Genomic DNA, 8,079 nt, shown 5'->3' with positions numbered 1-8,079 from the left:
TCTAGGCGATGTGAATTTGGTGAGTGTAAACAGGAGGGAAATTCCCTCATTCGGATGGATCTAAATCTAGAGTATAGAACTTGAAGACCAGCGATGAATGATAAAGAGAAGTTTGGAGCTCGCATTCTTTTTCTTTCTACAGCTATTGAATTCGAAAATGATTACTTTTTCTCAGGAAAAATTATTCAGAAGCTGATTCTAAAATATTTGTAAAGATGCGTGCAGACACGCAAGGAGTGAATTTCACCAGGACAGGGAGTCTGGGCGGCCAGAATGGTTACACGTTACGTGCACACTCTCTAATTGGTTAACGTTAATTGGAAAGAAACCTCATAACACCTGCAACTGAGCAAGACTAAGTGCAGAATGAGCTGATTGTGAGGAAAGCTTTAGCAGCTTGTCCTACGTGAACTTCTATAAATTGTAAAAGAACTGAGCTGTTTGTGTTAGCTCAGCATTAAAGGGAAGCCGGTTAGCACAGTCTGCTGCATAACTGGTTTATGATATAAAGTGATACCAACAGTGTGGGAATAATTCGCGCAATGTCTCAGCATACCTTTAGGATCCTGATCTCCCCATTCAGCTAATACTTTAGGAGATGGCGAGAATCAAAGTGAAACTATACTACCGTGAGTTGGAACTGACCTGCCAATGTGATGCACCTTTGTTCTTTCATCTGTTGCAGCAGAAATTTGGCTGCAATCACAGAGAAGGGAGTGAGTTCATTTGATGCTCACTCATCTCCCCCAACCATATCTAGTGACAAGACACGAAAATAATTCCTGTTTGAATTCTGTAATCTTCATCGCAGTACTGAAAAACAGCTTTGTCATTTCTATTCCAGTTTTTCTGATAACAGGCAAAATGTCCAATGAGATAAACCTAATAACTTTTGGATTGTTTTAATGGACTGTGCGAGTTTGCAGCAAAATTAGTAATATGATACGAGCTAAACGTCCTTTCCAGAATTTAACACAGCGCAGGATCAGCGACATGACAAACGTCATCGACTTCAAAAATCACCTCTGTATCTCTAGTGAGTGATGGATATTCACTCAGGGAGTCTTTATGGCTGGCCTTAAGTAACTGAGGTATTTCCCAAGGACAGAACACTCCACAAAATCAGATTTTTTTTGAAGAAATGCTGTTTTACTCAATGTTCTTTTGCAACTTTTAAATATATATGCACACACACACATACATGCACGCGCACACACATTTATACATATGTGTACATACACATATGAATATACAGAGAGCTCGCACATACGACGGGAAGAACATTCGACGAGGAGGTTGAACAGTTCATCCACTTTACAAGGAGGTTAAACAGTTCATCCACTTCATATCGTCGCTGCCTCGTGCTCGCAGAGGAGGTTGAACAGTTCTTCCACTTTACCAACACCTTCCACACCGATCTCAAATTCACCTGGACCGTCTCAGACTCCTCCCTCCCCTTTCCATTTCTATCTCGGGTGACCGAATCGACACGGACATTTACTATAAACCGACCGACTCCCACCCTGCCCCCTGTAAAAACGCCATCCCATATTCCCAATTCCTTCGTCTCCGCCGCATCTGCTCCCAGGAGGACCAGTTCCAAAACCATACAACCCAGATGGCCTCCTTCTTCAAGTACCGCAATTTCCAGCTAGACGTAGTCGACGATGCCCTCCACCGCATCTCTTCCACTTCCTGCTCCTCCGCCCTTGAGCCCCACCCCTCCAACCGCCACCAGGACAGAACCCCACTGGTCCTCACCTACCACCCCACCAACCTCCATGTACAACGTTTCATCCGTCGTCATTTCCGCCATCTCCAAACGGACCCCACCACCAGGGATATATTTCCCTCCCCTCCCCTATCAGCGATCCGAAAAGACCACTCCCTCCGTGACTCCCTCGTCAGGTCTACAACCCACACCAACCCAACCTCCACTCCCGGCACCTTCCCCTGCAACCACAAGAAATGCAAAACTTGCGCCCACACCTCCCCCCTTACTTCCCTCCAAGGCCCCAAGGGACACTTCCATATCCACCCCAAATTCACCTGCACCTCCACACACATCATCTATTGCATCCGCTACACCCGATGTGGCCTCCTCTATATTGGGGAGACCGGCCGCCTACTTGCAGAACGTTTCAGAGAACACCCGGACCAACCAACCCAACCACCTGTAGCCCAACACTTTAACTCCCCCTCCCACTCCACCAAGGACATGCACGTCATTGAACTCCTCCATCGCCAGACCATGGCAACACGACGGTTGGAGGAAGAGCGCCTCATCTTCTGCCTGGGAACCCTCCAGAAACAAGGGATGAACTCAGATTTCTCCAGTTTACACATTTCCCCTCCCCCACCTTGTCTCAGTCAAATCCCTCGAACTCAGCACCGCCTTCCTAACCAGCAATATTCTTCCTGACCTCTCCGCCCCCACCGCACTCCTGCCTATCACCCTCACCTTGACCTCCCTCCACCAATCGCATTTCCAACGCTCCTTACCCAAGTCCCTCCTCCCTACCTTTTATCTTAGCCTGCTGGACACACCTTCCTCATTCCTGAAGAAGGGCTTATGCCCGAAACGTCGATTCTCCTGTTCCTTGAATGCTGCCTGACCTGCTGCGCTTTTCCAGCAACACATTTTCAGCTCTGATCTCCAGCATCTGCAGTCCTCACTTTCTCCTAGAACAAACAAATGGCCGACCAACCAATTCGAAATATTCTAAATTCAGACACACACACACACACACACATGCGTATGTGTGTGTGTGTGTGAACTCAGAACATTAGAAATGGATGGTCGGCCATTTGAATGTTCTTCCTGTAGAATGTGAGAGCTTAGAGTTTACTGTATTGTCCCTGACATTTGATTCTACGGGAATTGCACCCAACTCCATCTCCTTGGCAACAGCTTTAGGGATCTGGAGCTGAACATTGGATCTTCGGGTAGTCTGAGGTGAATTGAGAGGAGTTATATGGAGGCAGTTACACTTCAGATACAAGAAAAAGGTCGATCGTATACAGTCGGGAGACGAAAAGGGAACATGCAGCCAGTGCAGGCATCCACTTTGGCTGTGCCCATCTGTAACAAGCATACCGTATTTGTTACTTTTTGGGGGGATGTCCTACGAGGCGTAAGCCATGGGGTACAGATCTCTGGCACAGTGTTTGTCCCTGTGATCAGAAGGGTAGGGGAGAGGGGAGGAGAGCAATAGTTATTGGGGACTACATGGTGAGGGGGACAGATTGCAGTTTCTGTGGATACAGGGCAGGCTCATGATTGATGTGATACCTCCAAGTTACCAAGCGTGTCTCGCAGCGTGTTTTCAGGATCCTTAAGGGGAGGGGGAGCAGCCCGAGGTCATGTTTCACATATGCACTAACAACTTATGTAATAAAATTGATGTGGATGTATGGCAGAAATTCAGGGATCCAGGGTGACATTTTAGATCTAGATCAAACAGAGTTGTTCTCTCTGATTGGTTACACATGCCACTTTATAGTGAGGGAAAGAATAGGGAGAGAGCAGATGAACACGTGGTTGTAAGGATAGTGCAGGTGATAGGGATTTGGATATCTGGATAGTTGGGGCTCATTCTGGAGTCGGTTGGACCTCTACAAACAAGATGGCCTACACCTGACCCGGAAGGGTACCAATATCCTGAGTGGATAATTTTCTAAAGCTCTTCAGAGGGGTTAAACGAATTCAGCAGCGGATTGCGAACCCGAATTTTAGCTGCGGTTTGCTGGAAGTTTTGAGTGGTTAGGACATAAATAGGTTTTCGGGTTTGCGAGTGAATGCTGGCAAGGATGAAGATGGTTTGAAGTCTGTCTACTTCACCGCTAGGAGCATCTGGGATAAAGCAGGTGTTATGGGTTGTTAACTGGGACTTCAATATTGTGGCCATTTCAGAGACATGAATGGAGCACTGAAATGAATGGTTGTTCCTTGCACCTCAGTTTCGATTTTTCAGTAAGAACACGGAAGTCGTTAAAGAGGGGGAGATGTGGCATTTTTAGTCAAAGACAGTGCTATGGTAGCAGAAAGGATATTTGGTGAGGACCCGACACAATCTGCTGAACTAGAATGGGCTGAGATTAAAATCAGGCAAGTGGAGGTCACCACCAAAATGTTCTAGAGATATGGAGGAAAAGATTGCAAAGATGATTCTGGATAGGAACGGAAGTAACAAGGTAGTTGCAGTGGGGAAGTTTAACTTTCCAAATATTGATTGGAAATGTTATTGTTTGAGGAGCTCTGATTGGTCAGTCTTTGTCCAATGTGGGCAGGAGGGTTTCGTGACGCAGCATGGAGACAGGTCAACAAGATTCAAAAACATATTAGATTTGGTACTGCGTAATGAAGCAAGTCAACTGTTCGATTTGGAGATAATTGAGCACTTTGGTGATAGGGACCACAATTCGGTATGTTTATTTAGTGATGGATAGGAATATATATATATCGCAGAGCATGAGGTATCGCTGGGAGAAAGGCCAGTATGATGCGATCAGCAAGAGTTAGGATGCACCAGATGGGAAAGTAAACGCAGGGTTTTGCAAACCTGAAATATGGAGCTTGTTCAGGTAAGCGCTCATGCATGTCCTTGATAAGTGTGTGTGCGTCATGCAGGGAATATGAGGTTGAGACAGGGAGCCATTTTTACTCAAAAAGTTGAATTTCTTGTCAAGATGGAGAAGGTGGTGCATGTAAACATGTAATACGAGAGCTGAGTTAGGGCACTTGAAAAAAAAAAGCTAGCAAGGAAGGGCCAAAAGAGAGAGCTACTCAGAGCAAAGAGGGGACATTAAAAGTCTTTAGCTGGCAGGGTTATTTAAAACCCGGAAGCTTTCTCTTGTCATTTCAAGAATAAAAGAATATCTAGGATATGATTTGGGCCTGCCAAGAACAGTAGGAGGACGTCGTCAATGGAGTCCGAGAATAGGAGAGGCGCTGAATGTATATTTTTCATCATATCTCAAATGAAAAAGACAATGCTGTCGAAGAGAATTTTGAGATGCAATCTGTTAGAATAAACGAAATTGATATTCATAAAGACGAGTTGTTAGCAATTCTTGAAAGCCTGAAAATAAATTTGTCCCCTGGGCTTGATGGGATGTATCATAGGTTTCTCTGGGAATCGTGGGAGGAGATTGCAGAACTTTTGACGACCAACTTTATTTCGTCAGTGTCTATGTAATTAGTGCGAGAAGACTCGAGTTCAGCAAATATTGTCCCCTTCTTCACGAAGATTAGTAGGGAGAACGCTGGAAATTATAGAACAGTGAGCCGTATTTCCTTGAAGGTGAAGTTTTGGGAAAGGTTATGAGAGATATGATTTATGATCACCTAAGCAGGAAGAAGTTGATTCGCTACAGTCAATACGATTTTGCGAATAGCTCACAAACTTTATTGAGCTCTTTGAAAAGGACAACAAACAAGTGGATGAGAGTAAAGTGGTTAACATTCTGGATATGATTTTCACGAATGCACGGTCGGCTGTTGCATAAAATACAGCGACATGGGATTGAGGGTGATTTCGCGGTTTAGATCAGTAATTGGCTCGCTGAAAGAACACAGACTGTGGTAGTTAATTGAAAATATTCATCCTGGAGTTCAGTTATTCATGGTGTACCACAAGGTTCCTTTTAGGGTCCATTGCTGTTTGTCACCTTTATAAATGACCTGGGTTCGAGCATGGGATGATGGATGAGTAAATTCGCAGAACACACTAAGTCGATGGAGTTGTCAACAGTGCCGAAGTCTGCTGCAGGTTACAGACGGACATGAATAATCTGCAGATCGGGGCTCAGAGGTGGCATATCGAGGTTATTGTGGAAAAGTGTGAGGTGATTTACTTTGGAATGAACAACAAGAATAAAATGATCTGGGCTAATTGTAATATTCTTGGAAGTTTAGATGAGCAGAGCGATCTCGGCATCTATGTATATAAAACTCTGAAAGTTAACACACACGTTGATGGATTTGTTTGCAATGAGCACAGTGTGTTAGTTTTTATTAGGAGGGGGATTGAGTTTCAGGGCCGAACGATCCCTTTGCAGCTCCAGAAATGTGTCTGGTATGGCCAAACTTGTCGAGTTCTGGTCGCCACATTATAGGACGGATGTGAAAGCATTGGAAAGGTTGTAGACGAGATTTCCTCGGATGTTGCCTTCTGTGAAGGGAAGGTCTTACGAAGAAAGGCTGAGGGACTTGAGGCTGTTTTTGATAGAGATAGGAAGTTTGAGAAGTGAATTAATAGAGACATAAAAGATGATCAGAGTTTGCCGTAAGGTGGACAGTGAAGGCATTTTCTTCAAATGGTGATGGTTGGCACAAGAGCATATCGATGTAATTTGAGGGTGATAGATGCCGAGGTAGCTGCCTTTCTCAGAGAGTAGTAAGAGTGCAGAACGCCTTGTCTTCAACAGTCGTAGACTCACCAACCTTCAGGGCAATTAAATGATCATTGGATAAACTTACGGCTTATAATGTCAAAATGCTGGTCAGATGGACTTCAGATTGGTCTTACAGGTCGGTGCAACATTAGTACCAAAAGCACTTTATTGAAATGTAATATTTCGGGTTTAAACTGTTCTTCAGCTTGAATTTGCAATCATCTCTGGTCAGTATCAGTAAAACAAACACCTGGCGAGAATCTAATGCAATCCAACTTTGGCAGTTCATGTGCTGCCATTCTGTCATGCAAGGTCAGCAAGCTAACTAACTGCACCACTGGATCTGCCGTCTAATGGTGACGAACGGCTCCTGATCTTACCACTGGGCCCCTCAACCCAATTACTCATTTTTTTTCTGTGTATCTGAAAGGACACGCAGTGCAGAGGTGTCTATAATGATAATGGATAATCGATTATGAAGCATCAGCTTCAGGAAAATGGCATAGAGAAATGTGGTGAAAATCGGTTTTATTGAATACTACATACATTTACCATGGCTTCCTGCGTTGGTCACAGGCAATGTTATGTGGCTATTGTACTGGGATTTTCCTTCTATCGGCTTCAATTCGTCAGTGAACTCGATTCACTGACATTTCACCAACTTCCTTTGGCATGTTCATCTGAGACATCGACCCACACTGCACACAACATCAACAATGTTCAGCATACTATGTGCAAGAGCATGTGGCATGGTTTTTATGCACAGTGAAGATTGAATAATGTTCTGCAAGGGGAACTTATATTCAGTTTAATTCGTAAAGTCGCAAGAATCCAGAGTAAGATTCAAAATGTCAGAAATTCACGTTCATTACCTTGGCCAGAATTCCAGCCCAGCAAAGGGGAAATCTGCCCCTGAATCCCCAGCATCCATGCAATTGCTTGCTCCATGTGTCCACTTGGAAACCTATGTGAAGGAACATTCAGCCTGAAGGAGAACTTGTGAGAATCCTCCGCTGTATAATCTAAAGCTGAAACAAGGGCTGTCTATTCCAGCCGGGAGGGAAGCGAAGTGGAGATGAGACCAAAATATCATTTGGCGTTTAATTCATATTGTCCTCATTGTGATCATTTAAAAACCTTGGCCAGAAATGGCACAGACACAAAGGAGCAGAATGAGGCCATTCTTAACACCGATCCTGCCCCGCCACGTAATTTGATATCATCATGGCTCACAAACAATTTTATGTCTTTTTCCAGCCCATCCACAACATCGTACTGGCGAACAGGTATTTATCGATCTCTACCATAAATAGACATCGATAATGCAAATGAGCAGCCGAGTCTGGTCTGACCACTTCGCAAAACATAAATTAAAACTCGACTCTGATGGGATTCGAACCCACAACCTTTGAATAGCAACCTGAATAGAAATGTAGAAGTCCAACGCGCTTTCCATTGCGCCATAGAGCCGCGCCAGCTGCACTCCTTAAGCACATTAGTTTGCCTTTGACGCATTGCATTCAGGACACCCATCTCGCGCCTGTCTGTCCTCGTCACACTTTCTGATACCTGGTCCTTATCCACTCGTGCTCTGGCTCATCAGGTGTTCGGCGACAGACTGCTGAAACGTTCTCATGACACTTACCTTTACCACATGTTGAGATAATGATTTCCAGATAATCA

The 8,079-nt window shown here is 44.6% G+C and overlaps 1 non-coding gene across 1 annotated transcript; it reads right to left on the bottom strand.

The window, feature by feature from the left end:
* Positions 1-7,774: 7,774 nt before the first annotated feature.
* trnar-ucu (transfer RNA arginine (anticodon UCU)) lies at positions 7,775-7,866 on the bottom strand. Its single transcript is given in 2 exon segments — positions 7,775-7,810; positions 7,830-7,866. It is a non-coding gene; the product is annotated as a tRNA-Arg (tRNA).
* Positions 7,867-8,079: the final 213 nt, after the last annotated feature.

This window comes from Chiloscyllium plagiosum, unplaced genomic scaffold (assembly GCF_037043375.1).
Source record: "Chiloscyllium plagiosum isolate Xiang-an unplaced genomic scaffold, Cpla_swu_hap1 HiC_scaffold_18, whole genome shotgun sequence".
In the NCBI taxonomy this organism is placed as follows: domain Eukaryota; kingdom Metazoa; phylum Chordata; class Chondrichthyes; order Orectolobiformes; family Hemiscylliidae; genus Chiloscyllium; species Chiloscyllium plagiosum.
The sequence above is the reverse complement of the archived record's forward strand: the minus strand, read 5'-3'. Positions and strand labels throughout refer to the sequence as shown.